Below are 19,584 nucleotides of genomic sequence, written 5' to 3'. Positions count from 1 at the left end.
CGTGCCAAGTCTCCGTACACCGAGTTACGCGACTGGCAGGATTTGGTTGCAAGGTGGCCAAGGTGCGTAAAAAGATAGTTCCTCTACGTATTTCTGATTTAAAAGCTGACAAAAGCTGGTATTCGTAATAACAGGTAATTCTTCAAATTCTATATTTTGCAAATATTGAAGCAGTGTGTGCGTTATAGGATACACCTTCAATGCACCGCAAGGCATTTTTTTGTAACACGACCAGGTTCTTTTGAGATGATTTAGAGCCTGTAGACCAGACCAGATGACAATACTGTAAATGTGAAGAAAAAAAGAGCATTGTACGCTAATATTTTTTGTTTCACAGGTAGTATGTTCTGGCATCGACGCAACACACCTAGAACTTTACAAAGTTTCGAACTAATGTGTTCTGCATGGTAATTCCATGCCACGTGTTCGTGAAAATGGACACCGAGAGTTTTAACTGTTTGACAAAGTTTAATTTCAACGTTATTAAGTATTAGTTTGTGAGACGTTTCAAATGACCTGGCTTTCGCACAAAACAGTACAGCCTTGCTTTTAGAGCAATTATTGTGTAGAGAATTTGCCACAGTCCAGGCATATATTTTGTTTAGTATTTCATTAGCAGAAACAATGAGGTCATCAGCCGTTTCTACAGAAAAAAGTATACTGGTATCGACCGCGTAGATTACATATTCTACAGAGCTTTCAACACGTACAATATCGTTGATAAAATAAAGAAATATTAGGGGTCCCAAAATGCTACCTTGAGGTACACCATTCTTAACGTTCATGGATGATGATAGCTCTTGATTGATTGATACACAATGTTTCCTATTAGATAAGTAGCTTCTTACTAAAGCTAAAACTGTACCGCGAACTCCATAACAGTCAAGCTTTTTTGGCATAATATCATGGTTTATTCTATCGAAACCTTTCGAGAAACCTAGAAATATTCCTAGGGTAAGTTTTTTTTTTGCTTCTATATTTCTTAGAATCAATTCCTTTTGGTATATTAAGGCACTTTCGGTTGAGAGGCCTGACTGAAAACCGAACTGTGACGGCGTAATAATGTTGGGTTTATTAAAGAAATTAGATAACCGAATGAAAATAGGTTTTTCACACCCCTTAGAAAAAACTGGTCAAATCGAAATTGGCCTGTAGTTTCCTAAATTGCTTTTGTGCCCACCCTTATATATAACCGTTACTTTAGCGTTTTTCATTCTCTGAGGAAACAGCCCAGTGGTGAACACGAGATTATAAATATGTACTAAGCAGGCGCATATGAGATCTAAAATGTATATTATAGGTTCTAATTTTAAGCCATCTATGTCCTCACTTTTACTAAATTTGAAGTGCTGAAAAACGCTGATGACCTCTTGCGCGCCTGTAGGATTAGCAAACACAGAATTATTTAAAGCAGGAGGCAGATAACCTGATGAATCACAATTATGACTACTGGCAACTAGTGAGGTAAAGTACTCGTTAAAGTTGTTTGCTAGTACTGCGCCCTTGTATATTTTATTTTCGATCATCAGCTCACTAATATCATTAGACACTTGTTTGATAGATATAATAGCACTAAGTTTGTTCAATAATTGCTTAGAATCGGTGACACCGTCAAACATCTTGAAGTGATAATCGCGTTTAGCTTGTTTTTGTGGTTTAGCGAGTTTATTTCTGTATACCTTAAAAGCTTTAAATTTACCCGGGTCTTGCTTTATCGGAAACTCTTGATACAACCTATTTTTTCTTTTATCATATTGAGTATTGCGGAATAAATCCAAGGTTTGCGCGCCCGTTTTGGTCTCTTTAAAGCTTTGTAAGTAAGATGTTTTTTATACACAGAACATAGAGTATCAATAAAACAATCATAAGCAAGATCAGCAGAAGAACTAGATAGAACGTTGTTCCAATTTAGAGTTCTAATTTCCTCTCTAAAAGAAGATAGCGTTTGCGGATTAATTTGTTGAAAGTGAACGGCAGGAAGGATTTGACTCCTTACACTGGTTATGTTTTCTATGACTACATATATGGGCAAATGATCACTTATCAGGGCACGCAGGACGCCTGCATGTAATGTACTGTTTGTGCTACTTGTGACAAACAAGTCTAATAGAGTAGAAGTGGTATCAGTAATACGCGTTGGAATGGTAATTACGTTTGTTAAGAAAAAAGAAGCAAGAAGGTCTGAAAGTCTCTGTTTATGTGTGTCGCTCAACATACCTATGTTAAGATCACCTCCCCGCAGTAGTTTGTAATTAAATTGGTTTACAATGAAAAATAGGTTTTTTAAATATTGAATAAATGAATCGATATTGCCACTTGGTGGCCTGTAAATTGCAACAAAAGTGTAGTTGTGATACTGTAAAGTTAACGCCTCAAGCTCACCGGTGCACAGAGACAGATCTTCACGATACTCACACGTTATTTCAGCTTTGACATACAAGCATAAACCACCACCAATTCTCAATTTTCTATTTTGGTACACAACATTATATCCGTCAATACAAAACATGTCTGTTTCACTGCGGTACCAAGTTTCAGTCATCATAATAACGGAAAAGAAAAAAATTGAATGCATCAAGAAACAAAAGAAAGTTTTCTTCTTTCGAGCGAGCTGACTGCATATTAAAGTAAAGGAATGTCAAGGCTGCCTATGATGGCCACTTACGTCCGAGTTCAATACAGAAATGCTGGAATACATTGCCATTGTTCACAGCAGGAATAGGAGTCTACTATTAATCTAGACTATTTTAGCCAGATCGGCCTCAGAAGTTACATTTAAAACAGGTGTCCTGTCTGCTTTCCGCATGAAGATCCTGCCCTGTGATACCCATACATATTTCCATTCTCTTTCAGCCTTGCTTGCCGCGCCTTACTGAGCAGAACCTTCATTTCCATGCACAAGTGTTCATTTATATATACAGGGTTACTGTTTTCAAAACCAAGAGGAGTGCTATCTAGTTTAATCTTTTTTGCTGCGGACAACATCTTGTCTCGCGCCGTTCTGATGAGGAATCTGACGACCACATTTGATTTCTTTTTATCTTTCGATAGTACACGGTGCGCGACGTCAATTTTGTTATCTGTGACATCAGTTCCTAAGCACTTGGCGATGTTTGCGAGAGTTTTCTCCAAGTTTTCTTTTTCGATTAGCGGAAGACTTTAGATTTTATTATTAATATTTCGGCTGTATTGCTTCAGCTCGACAATTTCCCGTCTAGCTTCTTTCAAGTCCCTCCGCAGTTCTTCGTTTTCCTTACGACACTGCACACTCTCAGCCTATACCTCGTCAATCTCCTTGCGAAAAGCCTTCACGTCAGTCCTAAACAGCTCGAAGCACTCATTCAGGAAGCCAATATCATCTCGAACACTTCCAAGTTCAGTGATTATTTCAGTGTTCGAGGAAGCGACCTTAGCCATTTAACATTTAACCTCAGTCGAGAACACGTCAAGTCTTTCCACCAGATCACCTAGAAATTCCACGACCTCTTTAATGCTATTAGGCTGCCTCTCAGCAAGGGTCACCGCAATATTGCCCATATAGCCCAAACTTTTATCCCCCATGGTTTCAAGCACTTCAAGTAAAAATTGCACGAAAATGCTATTGTGCACACAAAGCAAGAGGCAAAGTTTGAAGATTAGGAAGAAAACACTGTTGTGACCACAATGCCCAATAAAACTTCAGCAGCAGCAGCAGCGACGAACCTAGGTGCATATAATGTTCAATATGAAAGTTAACCAACCTGCAAAGAGTGCAGACAGTAGGTTAGCGTGCGTCCTTTCGCCGTCGCCGCTGCTGCCTGAGTGAAGCCAGTTGCCAAGAGACAACGCCCCCAGCACAAACTTGATAACAGCTTGAAACTGCAGCAGGCTGAGGTAGATGGTGGTTTCGGTAGCGCTGTCCAGGTCCAGCTAATGGTAAAGCCAAAGCAACACAATTGCATAAACAGTGTGGCACTCAGCTCTGGTGGCAGAAGACGACTCCGGATGGGATGGCTTACACTTTTCTCGATGATATGCTGGTATCTGCAAAGAGTGCAGACAGTAGGTTAGCGTGCGTCCTTTCGCCGTCGCTGCTGCTGCCTGAGTGAAGCCAGTTGCAAAGAGACAACGCCCCCAGCACAAACTTGATAACAGCTTGAAACTGCAGCAGGCTGAGGTAGATGGTCGTTTCGGTAGCGCTGTCCAGGTTCAGCTAATGGTAAAGCCAAAGCAACACAATTGTATAAACGGTGTGGCACTCAGCTCTGGTGGCAGAAGACGACTCCAGATGGGATGGCTTACACTTTTCTCGATGATATGCTGGTATCTGCAAAGAGTGCAGACAGTAGGTTAGCGTGCGTCCTTTCACCGTCGCTGCTGCTGCCTGAGTGAAGCCAGTTGCAAAGAGACAACGCCCCCAGCACAAACTTGATAACAGCTTGAAACTGCAGCAGGCTGAGGTAGATGGTGGTTTCGGTAGCGCTGTCCAGGTCCAGCTAATGGTAAAGCCAAAGCAACACAATTGTATAAACGGTGTGGCACTCAGCTCTGGTGGCAGAAGACGACTCCGGATGGGATGGCTTACACTTTTCTCGATGATATGCTGGTATCTGCAAAGAGTGCAGACAGTAGGTTAGCGTGCGTCCTTTCACCGTCGCTGCTGCTGCCTGAGTGAAGCCAGTTGCAAAGAGACAACGCCCCCAGCACAAACTTGATAACAGCTTGAAACTGCAGCAGGCTGAGGTAGATGGTGGTTTCGGTAGCGCTGTCCAGGTCCAGCTAATGGTAAAGCCAAAGCAACACAATTGTATAAACGGTGTGGCACTCAGCTCTGGTGGCAGAAGACGACTCCGGATGGGATGGCTTACACTTTTCTCGATGATATGCTGGTATCTGCAAAGAGTGCAGACAGTAGGTTAGCGTGCGTCCTTTCACCGTCGCTGCTGCTGCCTGAGTGAAGCCAGTTGCAAAGAGACAACGCCCCCAGCACAAACTTGATAACAGCTTGAAACTGCAGCAGGCTGAGGTAGATGGTGGTTTCGGTAGCGCTGTCCAGGTCCAGCTAATGGTAAAGCCAAAGCAACACAATTGTATAAACGGTGTGGCACTCAGCTCTGGTGGCAGAAGACGACTCCAGATGGGATGGCTTACACTTTTCTCGATGATATGCTGGTATCTGCAAAGAGTGCAGACAGTAGGTTAGCGTGCGTCCTTTCACCGTCGCCGCTGCTGCCTGAGTGAAGCCAGTTGCAAAGAGACAACGCCCCCAGCACAAACTTGATAACAGCTTGAAACTGCAGCAGGCTGAGGTAGATGGTGGTTTCGGTAGCACTGTCCAGGTCCAGCTAATGGTAAAGCCAAAGCAACACAATTGTATAAACGGTGTGGCACTCAGCTCTGGTGGCAGAAGACGACTCCGGATGGGATGGCTTACACTTTTCTCGATGATATGCTGGTATCTGCAAAGAGTGCAGACAGTAGGTTAGCGTGCGTCCTTTCACCGTCGCTGCTGCCTGAGTGAAGCCAGTTGCAAAGAGACAACGCCCCCAGCACAAACTTGATAACAGCTTGAAACTGCAGCAGGCTGAGGTAGATGGTGGTTTCGGTAGCGCTGTCCAGGTCCAGCTAATGGTAAAGCCAAAGCAACACAATTGTATAAACAGTGTGGCACTCAGCTCTGGTGGCAGAAGACGACTCCGGATGGGATGGCTTACACTTTTCTTGACGATATGCCGGTATCTGCAAAGAGTGCAGACAGTAGGTTAGCGTGCGTCCTTTCGCCGTCGCCGCTGCTGCCTGAGTGAAGCCAGTTGCAAAGAGACAACGCCCCCAGCACAAACTTGATAACAGCTTGAAACTGCAGCAGGCTGAGGTAGATGGTGGTTTCGGTAGCGCTGTCTAGGTCCAGCTAATGGTAAAGCCAAAGCAACACAATTGTATAAACGGTGTGGCACTCAGCTCTGGTGGCAGAAGACGACTCCGGATGGGATGGCTTACACTTTTCTTGATGATATGCCGGTATCTGCAAAGCGTGCAGACAGTAGGTTAGCGTGCGTCCTTTCGTCGTTGCCGCTGCTGCCTGAGTTCCCTCATTTCATTTCCCTTGATTCCCTCAAGAAATGAATTAGTGAACCAACCCACCAACCAAAGGGTGCCGTCTCTTGTCTCGCTGCCTATACAATATAGAGGTGCAGTAGTAGTTGTCCCAGCAAGAGGTGTTACCATCAGCTATAGGACTGACCACTCCACGGCACCTACAGCAGCGAAACTAGATGCTCTGCGCACTGCACTTTGTGTGGTCAAGTGCGAACCACCGCAACAATGGTCGATTTTCAGCGACTCAAGCGCTGCCCTGCAATCTGTGCTGTCAGCACTGCGTCGCGGGCCGTACGAACAGCTTAATTGTTTTTGAAATTCGATGCCTTCTTTACACTTCACATGAGAAAGGGCATCATGTGATGTTTCAGTGGCTGCGAAGTCACTGCGGCGTCATAGGAAACGAACATGCCGATACTGCCGCACGGGCAGCTCTTGAAGGTACACAAGAAGCCATGCCACTTTCGTGGACCGATGCTACCAGTAATTTTAGACGACTTGCGCGTGAAATCACGTTCTCACTATGGTGCCCACCAAGCAACGAGACGAATCGTTAACACCACCTGTCCTCTTTGATGGCTCTCCGCATGCCCACTGGGCTCGACTGAAGAGAAGCGACCCTTCTTCATCGCTTATGGCTCGGAGTGGCATTTACGAAATTTTATTCCTTTGTCATAGGAATGGCCGAAAACGCTCTTTGCGATGTCTGTCATTGCGAAGAGACGCTAAACCACATCCTGTGCGACTGTTCGTTGTATGACATCCAGAAACAGTCACTGGCGTCCGTTTTTGCGTGCATCGAAAACAGCCAAATGTCTGTGAACACTATACTGTCAAGTGCCCGAGAGAAGACATTGCAACAGAAGGCGACGAAAGCTCTGTTGAAATTCATACGCGACACGGACTTGAACAAGTGGCTGTAACTGCAATGTCACACATCCTGAAAGACAAGACGGGACTATGACTGAGTGTGCGCGCGTGTGTTGCCAAATGTGCTGTGTTTATCTCTCTTCCCTCTCTGCTCTCTATTTTTCATCTCCTTTATCCCCATCGCATGCGCAGGGTAGCAAACCGGCTGCCTATAGACTGGTTGACCTCTCTGCCGTTCTTTCCCTCCTATTTTCCTTCCTTCCTTCCTTCCTTGCCGTGAGCGCAAAATACACAACGGCCGTTCGTCGGGCAAGCTTTTCTTTTTCTTGTTCACCTATTGCCCATGGCGCATGCCCACTGTAGGGAATTGGCCAAGAATTGCGTGGATTTATAAAATATTGTGTAATTTAAGATTATATAATAGAAATATAACCAATGACGAAGGAAAGTGTGGTGCCTGATTAAATGCATATAACTATTTAAATGAAGAAAATGATTTGTTCTTAAAGTAGAGAAATACTCTGATTTTTATACTTATGTAATGTTGTAACACAATATGATAACAATACACACTAATTAGTCAACCTATTAGTTTCATTATGTAGTCCTGGACGGCCGCGCACATTCTCGCACTGGAGAACCCACAAATGGAAGCTGCAAAAGATAAAATGACAGGCACAGATAAATCCATACCAATACCACGTAAAGGTATTTCTAAAAAGGTTTTTCGTGTTGCGTTACACCGCCTGCAGGTCAGAAAGAAATGATATATTGCTTCCACTTTAAAACATAATGCGCACAGTAGTGAAGGGGTCTGAGCAGACCTGTGTTTGTAGAAATTTGGATTTAGTACCCGACAACGCAGCCTTATGATAGCTACTTCTTGTTTACGTGTTTGGCAAAAGGCTCTTTGTCAGGCATAAATAAATCACGATATTCGCTTGAGTTTGTCACTGCTGCCCCTCTAAAGACTTCCATAAGCACGCGTCTGCGGATTCAAGCAGCAGTCCCATAAGCGGGTGATAGAAAGTGCAGTAGAATCATTCCACTTATTGACAACTTAGCTAAGGAATTGGCTATTTCATTAGGCAATTATATCCAGGCACCCAAATTAATCGGACTTTTTTTTAAATGCACAGACACTAGGGCACGGCAAACCTTTGTTACTCAATATTTAACACCAACAGAATGTGCCGCGTAGAGAGATAGAGAATCTGTTATTATGACAGCTGATGTAATTGCCATATCCTACTGGCGTAAGGCGAGCACTACTGCCAGAAATTCAACCACAAAAACGGGTATGAAATTGGGTAGTCGAAGGGAATAAGACCAATCTAAAATCGGGCAAGCTTTTCTATTTCGACTCTTCTTCTGCGCTCTCCAGCTCATGCCCCACAGCTGCCGTGCCGCTCTTTATTGCATTCGACCACACTGCAGACCTGACAAAGAAAATAAAAACGGCAGTGCATTTTACCTGCAGCTATTATTTATTGCTCCCAGACTATCTGATTGCCTGACCACTAGGTCGTGTACTATTTTCATACAACATTTACGATTTGTTTTCAAGCTTTACTACAACTCCATTGGATGCTTTGAAATACATAACCAACTAACCCAAAGATCCTGCCGCCCGGTTCTTGGCTGATCCCTCTATGAGGGCGAGTGCCATCAATGCAAGAGGAACATAATTATCATCAGCTGACTGACTTATGGCCGATCCCCCGTTGGTTGACCACTCCTCTTGTGTTCAACCAACCAACCAAATCACTGTTTTCTTCAGGCGCGACACGTGCATGGCGAAGTTACTTCTTTTACCTTTATAGAGAGTGAAGTCCTCATCTGAGGCGCTCACACGCCAGGTGTTTTCTCTAACACGCTCAGTAATTATGAATGGTCCGTCGAACTTAGCGAGTGGATTTTTGCCGGGCCCACTGCCCCCACTCTGCACCCACACAACGTCACCGATTTTGTAAGCAGGAGCGGGCTCATGGTGTCTGTCAGAGTGGCGCTCTTGATTTTCTTGTGCTTCAGTCGATTTCTTAATAGCGTTAGTTCGGATCTTCTGACAGGCCAATTTGCGATCATCGCGGCGTGCGACTATAATGGAAACATTTAAAATGAGAACCCTTTCAGCTTTTGTAGTTTTCCATTAACGATTTCGTGGGCGTTTTCATGGCAGATGTCTGCAGTGCCATGTCGTTCGCAAAAGTGTCTGACAGAAGGCGGACGTCCATGTCGGTCTCTCAGCTTTGCCCTACGTTTGTACACGGTGGGAGTCGTGCCTCGATTCTTCGGTTGGTTCGCTCTGTAAGGCTGTTTGCATGAAGATGAAACGCCGATGCAAAGTGGTGCAGCGCGCTTGCCCTGCAAAGGAACTCCTTTAGTTCGCGGCTAACCCAATAAGATATTAACTTTTTTGGCCTCCATTCAAATCAGTGCTAAAGAAATCGATTAGGTAAGCGGGCGGAAGATATGGCACAGCCTTCACTTCCAGGTATTTTGCTAGTTAGTGTGCTGCTACAATGACGCAACAGTTTTCCGCAATGGTGGTGGATAGAGGTCCCATGTAACCAATGCCATTCGTGTGGAAAATGGTTTCAGGTATTCAGTTTGGTATTAGTAATCCAGGTTGGCACATTCTGACAAATTTTATAACTGGCGAGATAAGACGAGACGCTAGATTGAATTTTCGTCCACTAAAAGCGTTATTGCAGTTTCCGTACGATGGCACATTGCCGGAATGTCCGCCTTCTGAGAAGTCGCGAGTGGCTGGTTATATGTCTGACCAGTGAGATCTGGGAGTCACCAGGAGATAATGCTCTTCGAATTGGTCCTCTTACCACTCACGCTGGTATCCACGCAACACTGCTAATCACAAAAATACTGTCGTTTTCTTTCGCAGCAATACGTGCAATAATTGCTGCCAAATGTTAATCCTCCTTTTCGGCTCTGGCGATATCTTTCTGGGGGGGGGGGGCGGAAGTGGCTTTGCCCAGTTTGTTGCACGCAGTGAGCAACAGGCGGTTCCTTGACAGAGCATCTGCCACGTTGTTTAGCCCTCCGGCGAAATTGCGCACGTCAAAATTGTATGCTTTCAGCATGAATATCTACTGCCAAGCCAAACGTAACAACGCGTGACGTGTGACGACGCCTAGCCACACGTTATGTCTCCCGCACGTGGTGCTACTTCGACGAAGCCGTCGCCCTTGGCCCCGAACACAGCGGCACTTTATCATTTATACTTTCACACTGCCTTGGGGTATAGTCATGCCTTTCGAGACAGCGCAAGCTCCTACCACAGCTACTCGACTCTCACACTAGCCAGTTGTCATGCACGTGACTCGTGCTCGTGCCACTGTCCTTCAGGCACGTTTCAACATCTGTAGGCTTGCGTACCCACACCAGGACTACCGACCAAACGCCAGCGTTCGCGGCTAAGCCTCACGACACCCGGTGTTCTCTCGATCGAACGGACCAGGTACTCGTAGGGCGCGCTTGTGCATCACCATAGCACCCCGATGTCTACTGCTTCATCTATCGCACTTTTTGCAGTGCCGTACGCTGGAACGATCATAAAGACCCCGTGCCTCTCTACGGTGGCGACTGGGACAGTGGGCGACTGTGGGGATGGGAGGAGGGAGATATCTGTAGTGTCATCATCAACACGATTAATCACCAGCATCATTTTCGAGCCACCACTCCGCTCCTCTCGCGAAGCTCATGCTGACAGCTCGAGGCGCAAGCTAGTCGGGACAGAACAATCTGACGCTCCTGCTGTGCTAAAAGCTGCAGTCAACGTTACTAAAATAAGGCTGCAGTAGCCGCTGCTCCACTTCAGCCCTGTAAATAGAATGGCGAGACGATGGCATGGCCACATCGGCCGCTTTCACGACTCTCGTCTCCTCTGGATACGGATAGATAGATAGATAGATAGATAGACAGATAGATAGATGTCAAGATGCTTTTGGTATAGGAAACAAAATGCTTCGCAATTAGATGCGGCATGTTTGGATTTACATGCTCTATTGCATTACGGTAAACCACTCTCGTGCCACACACGTGAGTGGCTTGACGGGCTTCTTTGCCACCGTCGTCGTGAAGCGAAACGATGATTCGAAAGACTCACCCTCATAGGTTCCGTTGCCTGCCTTTCCGTTGACGCTGGGGTGAAAAGGCTCATTCGCCTCCACGAAGACTGTCCAAGCAAAAGCCAGTGGGGATGGACGGAGCATAATTACGAATTAGTGAAATATATATTGAGCATGCTTACTTGCAGCATAGCAAAAAGCAAGGAACAACAGAATTCCGATGGATAATATGACGATTCATTCATTTTTTCAGTTATTCATTCATTATAAACCCTCCATCGCCTTACTAGGCGCTATTTTAGAGGGATTCAATCATAACAAAAAAACCTATATATAAAACTTGAACAAACGAGCCTGCAAAATCTTAAACTAAAACCCGCATCGCTTAATAATGAAAAGAAGCCTTCGTGATGTAATGCGAAGCATGCGGATGAAAGGTGACTGTGCTGTAATTTTTTATTGGGTGAAACTTTACGAAGTGGCGCTCAAGATATCTACAGATGTTTGCACAGGCATACATTAAACTGCCAAATATGTTTTATATAACCAGTCGTTTACAGTTGAGTAACAACGATGAACAGCAAAGAACGATAAACAGCAAATATTAAGCTCTGCACACTGCTACATTAAGCAACCCCAGCGGATGGCGCCTAACTACAATTAACATTAACCCGATGTGACGGGCGTATCTTAAGAGTGCATATGTAATGTATATATAATTAGATAGCCCAGAACTGCAACACAATTGACGTTTCACGAACACTAAGGTCTATTTGAAAAGTAGTTCTGAAATCAGGCATGGTCCTGTAGTAGAATACTTGATTGCCACGCAGAATGCGGAAGTTTTCTTCCTGCTGGAACTCCGACATTTATTCTTTGAGTTCTTCAGGCCAACACTGCCAATTTCAGCCTTTTCTTAACGTTCATGCTTTCTAGGTAACCATGTCTGTTCTCGCTACTCCTAGGTAGATATAAAGGGTCAATCACCTGTGGCAAATCACCTGTGGTTCAAACCAATTATAAGAAATGTAATGACACTGTTACTTTGCACATGATGCTTTGACAGTGTCCTGTGGCTTTCACAGGCTGTGACAAACACAGACTGATGGCAAAAGGTCCTTCACAGTGGAGATCTCTCATATCAACTGCAGATCGTCCAGAAGGCCCACGATACGGCACTAATGTTAAACGTTACTGTCCCAACGCGGGAGCTGCCTTCGTCTTTAGGCTGGTGCACACCGGCTACTAGCAGCGGTCGCGCGACCATTTGCGACTGGTCGCAAACAGTCGCAAACCGTCGCAAAGCGACTGCTTTGGCTAGTCGCTTCCTGATCGATTTCAAGTGCGAATGCTCTTTATAAGCGACCCTGAAACCGCCGTTCATAATGCGCATCCTTCTCTCCCCTAGCAACGGCGCCAGGAGCGGAGAGGAGCGTCTGTAGCAACGGCGCAGTGACGTCACACACCACGTGATTGCGCGCGCTCCGCCCTCCGCTCCATGACTGCGCGCACCCACGACTTGCTCGAGATTGAAAAGTCGTCATAGGTATGGATCCATCGCAGGCATCAACCTCGACTGCAATACCTCCAAAACGAGTACAACGCAATCGAATGCGAGCATTGCACGCGTCGTTGACGATTGACGGTTGAAGACAAGGCAGCGCGGCGAAGGGCCCGTGATGCCGAGCGCAAGCGGGTGAAGTGGGCCGCGGACATGAACATCATTATAGTGCAAATTTACTCTCACATATACGTTTAAACTCACCAAGATTTCCCGAGAGGGTCTAATGGTTCCTGGGAATCGCAATGTGATCAGACGGGCGAGTTTACGCTAACTCACTGGCAAATGCTAACGGATTTTAACTTTACTCCCCCTCATAGCATCACGCCGTGCATTCGCACTTAACCATGTTCACCCGCGGGGAAATGCTTCGGAGTTTTTTTTTTGCGCACGACTGCGGTCGCAAAGCTGCAGGAACCAATCAGCGAGGCTCAATTTTTGTCGTTTGTTTTTTTCATTGCGCCGGTGACAACGGATAAAAACAAGAAATGCGGCGCGCTCGGTTTGCTCCGCTCACTAAGCTGGCGGCACGGAGTGGCTGGCGGCGATCAGCTGATCGGTGCCGGTCTCCAGAGTTCCCACTGAGAACGAGATCCGGACGTGACTCTCCGCTATCGTGACTTCCGGTCGCTCGAATGCAGCGTCTGCCAGTGTTAACATGAGTCGCTTTTGGTCGCCAGTCGCAAATGGTCACGCGACTGCTGCTAGTCGCCGGTGTGCACTGGCCTTAAGTGTTCATCTTCTTTGTCCCTTTGTCGTCGTTCTGTTCTGGCACTATAACTATTGTCATGTCATACCAATAGGTCGCAAAGGTGGGATAGTTGGTAATTCGTGATTTTTCAGCGAACTGGGAGCGCGGGGGTAAACACAGACACAAAGCAAAGAGAAGGCACCCAGCATCGCGTTTCCAGTTCGTTGAACAATCATGCCATACCGACTAGCCCGAACTGCCACACTCAATAAAACCGCCAGGTCTGCGTGGAACACGCAGCACTGTCACAGTGCAACCTGGAAAAGCAGCTTTTCAGATCATTTTTTTAAACACTCTTTGGGTAGCTGCTGCAAGCACACTTGCAGTGTACCCCCTACACCAGTAATTATTGTGGTATGCAGCCATTCACTTCGTCATATACTTCGTCATTCTTCGGAGCAGCGTGGTACGTACTGCATACTTGCAAGGAGCTTCATAATTTTTTTGTGTGTGTTGTGAGTGACGATGACGATGAAGAATTATGACAGAAGCTTTTGTAATCGCGACAATCCCCCACAGTGGGTATGCGCCACAGTTAATAAGTGAACGAGAACAAGCTTTTGTAAAGGGTTCGAGCATTGGATGACCCACTCGTAAATTCACATCATGTGACACCTGGTTATTCCTTTGCTGTTCTAAAACGCTGTATTACTCATATTAACGCGATTCCATTCCCGACCTCAAGCCTGCCTGTTTGCTGATCACTTCCAAGCACTCACGTTGCTCATTGATAGAATGCAGGCCTGGCACGCAGGTGACCCAGGTTCAAATTCTATTGTGCTCTTAATGTTTTTATTTACAAAGTTTTTTATTTAATTTTGTGTGATAGTGGTTACGCACACTGGCGTTGGCGGTGGACAACTACGGTGCGCACGCGACCCATGTTGTGATCTCATATTAGCTATCGCTGTAAAAGTTTACCTCTATAAAAGTTACCATACCATACCTGACGCAAGATACCTGCATACCTGTGGCACATACTCACCCGCGTGTATGTGCCACAGGTATGCAGGTATCTTGCGCCACACATACTCACACGCGGGTGAGTATGTGTGGCACATACTCACCCGCGTGTATGTGCCACACATCTGGCGGAAAGGGTTTGACGAAGGACGTGAATTAAGTCAGAAATTCATGTCAGGACCAGCAAGTAATAGTCATCACACTGTCTAAACCTCCCATACTAATTTTGGTCTACCCTAAGCTAAGAGAGGAGGAGGGGAATCACAAGAGCACCCACACGTAGGCGGCTTCATAAACAGACAGCCAGACAAACAGACAGACAGACAATATATATATATATATATATATATATATATATATATATATATATATATATATATATATATATATATATATATATATATATATATATATATATATATATATTGTTAAGCGGTTTATTGGCGGACACTCAGCGATGATTAACGACAGCGACAGTCAATGCGGGGATCGACTCTCTGCGCGAGCTGCTCTTCTTCTTATGAAAAGGGCGACCCACTAGAAGGCGCTGAAGAGGACGACCCACTGTTCAAAGGCTTTACCACAACTACCCCCGGTACGAAAAGGGAGCCGCCTGGCGACCTAACAGGTGGTTACAACGAGCGGGTCATGGTAGGCCTTCAGGCGCTCCACGTTAACAATGTCGCGTCCTCGACGACGCATGTCCGAAGATGTTTCGATGGGTTCAATCAAGTAGTTGACTGGGGAAGTGCATTTGACGACACGGTAGGGGCCTTCGTATTTGGGCAATAGTTTTGAAGATAGGCCAGTTGCAGTAGTAGGGATCGAGAGCCAGACGAGCTCTCCAGGGAGGAACGTGGGCGCAGTAGTGCTGGCGTCAGCGCGAATGACTTTTTGCCGCTCTTGATCATGCGCTGTAAAGGTCCTTGCAAGCTCTCGACACTCTTCAGCAAGCTTGGCTGTAGCAGAAATAGGCGCCCACTCGGACGGATCTGGCTTGTACGGAAGTATAGTGTCGATGGTGTGCGACGGGTGCCTTCCATATAATAAAAAGAAAGGTGAAAAGCCAGTAGTGCTTTGAGGGGCGGTGCTATATGCATAGGTGACAAAGGGTAGAATGTCATCCCAATTTGTGTGATCGGCGGCGACGTACTTGGAAAGCATGTCGCCGAGCGTACGGTTGAAGCGTTCCGTGAGGCCATTCGTCTGCGGGTGGTAAGCAGCAGTTTTGCGGTGAACAACGTTGCACTCTTTGAGAATGGCTTCGACGACTTCAGACAGGAAGACGCGGCCTCGATCACTGAGCAGTTCCTGAGGTGGACCGTGTCGAAGCATGAATCGTTGGAGCAGGAAGGAGGCCACATCGCTCGCTGTAGCCGCGGGGAGAGCGGCAGTTTCGGCATATCGCGTGAGGTGGTCCACAGCAACAATGGCCCAGCGGTTACCAGCTGACGTTAGTGGAAGTGGCCCATACAAATCAATGCCAACGCGCCCAAACGGCCTGGCAGGGCAAGGTAGAGGTTGCAGACCTACCGGTGACAATTGCGTTGAAGTTTTGCGGCGCTGACATTCTATGCACGAGCGAACGAATTTCTGCACATAGCGGTACATGCCGCGCCAAAAGTACCGTTGGCGAATGCGGTGGTAAGTCTTCGATACCCCGGAGTGCGCACATTGCGGATCAGAATGAAAGAATTCGCATATGTCAGAGCGCAGACTGCGAGGTATGACTAGTAGCCACTGGCAGCCGTCACCGTTGTAATTGCGTCGGTGGAGGAGGTCGTCGCGAACGGCGAAATGGTGGGCTTGACGACGCAACGCGCGAGTGGATGGAGTGGATGGATCAGTCAGCAAGTCTATCAGTGAGGCAATCCATTGATCCTTGCGCTGTTCAGTAGCAATGGCATGAATGCTAATCGAAGAAATGGCAAGGTGATACACTGAGTTGTTGGCATTGTCGTCAGGCAAGGGAGACCGCGACAGGGCGTCGGCGTCAGCATGTTGCCTTCCATTGCGGTATAGCACGCGGATGTCATAGTCTTGCAGGCGAAGTGCCCACCGGGCGAGACGGCCTGAGGGATCTTTCAATGACGACAACCAGCATAGTGCGTGGTGGTCGGTGACGACATCAAATGGGCGACCATACAAATAGGGTCGGAACTTCGTAAGGGCCCAGACGATTGCCAAACATTCCTTCTCGGTGACGGTGTAATTAGTCTCGGCCTTAGTAAGCGTACGGCTCGCGTACGCCACGACATATTCCGGGAACCCTGGTTTGCGCTGCGCAAGGACAGCGCCGAGGCCGACACCACTGGCACCCGTGTGTACCTCTGTAGGGGCCGTAGGGTCGTAGTGGCGGAGTATGGGAGGCGACGTCAACAAACGACGAAGTGTTCTGAAAGCGTCGTCGCACTGTGATGACCACGAATGGAGAGGCCCGTTACTTCCGAGAAGCTTCGTCAGCGGCGATATGATAGTCGCGAAGTTTCGAATGAAGCGCCGAAAGTAGGAACACAGTCCTACGAAACTGCGCAGTTCCTTGACGGATGTCGGCTTGGGGAACTCGGTCACGGCCCGAAGCTTGGCTGGATCAGGGAGAATTCCGTCCTTGGACACGACGTAGCCGAGTATTGTCAGCTGCCGAGCTGCAAATTGGCACTTCTTTAGGTTCAGTTGCAGACTGGCGTTGCTCAGACGCGTTAAAACATGCCGAAGGCGTTGAAGATGCGTCGAGAAGTCAGGAGCGAAAACGACGACGTCATCGAGGTAGCACAGGCACGTGTGCCATTTTAGGTCACGCAGAACTGTATCCATCATGCGCTCAAAGGTGGCGGGCGCATTGCACAGCCCAAACGGCATAACGTTGAACTCGTACAAGCCGTCGGGAGTGACAAAAGCGGTCTTCGGTCGAGCGTCCTCAGCCATAGGTACTTGCCAGTACCCTGAGCGCAAATCGAGGGATGAAAAGAATTCTGCTCCTTGCAGGCTGTCAATCGCGTCATCTACCCGCGGTAGTGGATACACGTCCTTACGAGTGATCTTGTTGAGGCGTCGGTAGTCCACACAGAACCGCACAGAACCGTCCTTCTTCGTGATGAGAACGACAGGAGATGCCCAGGGGCTGCTAGAGGGGCGAATAACATCGCGGCGAAGCATGTCGTCGACTTGCTCGTTGATTACACGGCGTTCTGTGGGAGATACGCGATATGGACGTTGCCGCAGCGGTGGCTGTGCGCCTGTGTCGATGCGATGCGTAACGGTGGATGTGCGGCCGAGAGAAGGTTGAGCGACATCGAAAGAAGAGCGGAATTCTTCCAACAGGCCCAAAAGCTGGGAACGCTGGCCCTGCGTAAGGTCGTCGGGTATGCAGGGACCGAATATATCATCGGATGATGAAGCAGATGTCGAAACAGCACCAAGCGTACAGGAACTTGAGCAGTGCATGTCATCGGGTTGATCCATAACTTGCGCGTCTTCGATGGGTTCCACGCTGCCGAGACATTCCCCTCGCACCAACGTAACGCTGTACGGAGATGAGTTCACAGCAAAAATAGTGGTGCTGCCGTGAGTGAGTTGCACGGTCGCGAAAGGAACCAGCAAGCTTTTTTTTATGAAGACACGATGAGATGGCGAGAGGAGTGCAGCGGTGTCAGAAAGGCTTGCGCAGTAGAGCGACACCGCAACGGACGAGTTTGCAGGCACTTGAGTGTCGTCTCTGACGAGTAACTTGCTTGCAGCGGATGGACTGTCGGCCGGCGTCAAAGAAGAGAATGGCGTGAGTTCTATTTCTGCTGGTGCGCAATGAATGACGGCGTCGTGGCGGGAGAGAAAATCCCATCCTAGGATGACGTCGTGAGAGCATGAAGAAATTATGATGAATTCGACCGCATACATCACGTCCTGAATCATAGGGCGGGCTGTGCACATCGCCGTTGGGTGAATACTTTGTGCGCTGGCTGTACGGAGGGAGAGCCCACAAAGCGGCGTGGTCACTTTGCGCAGTAATCGGCTAAGTTTTTCGTCCATCACGGATACGGCGGCTCCAGTATCTACAAGGGCATATGCACGAACGCCATCCACAAGCACGTCTATCACGTTCGACGGGCTTTCCTGAGGGCTTCCGCAGTTCGACAGCGTCGCAGCCCTTGCCTCGTGGACTGCGACGACTAGTTTTCCTGGTCGCCCTCGAGTGGACGTGGCCGCATTGGCGACAGTGAGCGACGTCGTGGAGATGGTGAACGGCGAGTAGACGGAACGGGGCGGGACGACGGTGACATTGGCGGCGGTTGGTCATAAGAGCGGCTTGACTGGCTGGGAAAGTTGAAGGCGACTTGCGGTTGCTGCACACGATTGCAATAGCGTGCTACATGACCGACGCAACCACAAGCAAAGCAGATGGGGCGATTGTCAGCAGTGCGCCATTGGTTTGCGGGTCGCATCCATGTCGCAGAACGCTGGCGAGCCGGCTGCTGATATGAGTGCATGGTAGGCGGCACTCGGGGCACGTGGGTGACGCCGGCGTATGTAGGTGAGACCGTTTCTCCAAAGGCCTGGGGCCTCGCGACGGTTTCGGTGTAATTTAGTGGAACAGTTGCAGAAATCGGTGGGGGCGGCCTTGCAACAACTTGGGCGTAGCTGAGTGGCACAGATGCAGGAGGCGGCTGGTGGTATTCAGGGACGACCTCCGCGATTTCCTGCTGAATGGCTCGGCGGAGCGGAGGTAGAAGTGTACTTGATGGCTGTTGAGCATGTTGTGGGGAAGCAAAAGCCAGTAGAGAGACCTGGCGGGCAACTTCCTCATGCACGAACGACTTGATTTCGGCGAGCAAGGTGGCGTGGTCAGGAACTGCTGACAAGGCCGAGAGATCAGCATCGCGTGGTGGCGGGCGACGGGTCATCAAGCGCTGCCGCCGCAGCTCGTCGTAACTTTGGCATAACATGATGACTTCTGCCACAGTGCGGGGGTTCTTTGCCAGGAGCATGGTGAAGGCATCGTCGGCGATGCCTTTTAGAACATGCGTGATTTTGTCAGCCTCTGACATGTTCAGGTCGACTTTCTTGCACAAGTCAAGGATGTCCTCGATATAACTTGTGAAGGACTCGCCGGTCTTGATTGATTTGTGGGGTTTAACGTCCCAAAACCACCATTTGATTATGAGAGACGCCGTAGTGGAGGGCTCCGGAAATTTTGACCACCTGGGGTTCTTTAACGTGCACCCAAATCTGAGTACACGGGCCTACAACATTTCCGCCTCCATCGGAAATGCAGCCGCCGC

At 47.8% G+C, this 19,584-nt stretch overlaps 1 long non-coding RNA gene across 1 annotated transcript in view; it reads right to left on the bottom strand.

Moving 5' to 3' along the window:
• Positions 1-11,068: 11,068 nt before the first annotated feature.
• The window catches only part of LOC142784421 (uncharacterized), a 161,487-nt gene continuing 152,971 nt past the window's right edge, over positions 11,069-19,584 (bottom strand). Inside the window, exon 3 of the long non-coding RNA XR_012888622.1 lies at positions 11,069-11,140. This is a non-coding gene — a long non-coding RNA (uncharacterized LOC142784421). The remainder of the gene's footprint in view (positions 11,141-19,584) is intronic.

Source organism: Rhipicephalus microplus, unplaced genomic scaffold (assembly GCF_043290135.1).
Source record: "Rhipicephalus microplus isolate Deutch F79 unplaced genomic scaffold, USDA_Rmic scaffold_14, whole genome shotgun sequence".
Classification (NCBI taxonomy): Eukaryota; Metazoa; Arthropoda; class Arachnida; order Ixodida; family Ixodidae; genus Rhipicephalus; species Rhipicephalus microplus.
This window is presented reverse-complemented; position numbering and strand designations above follow the sequence as displayed.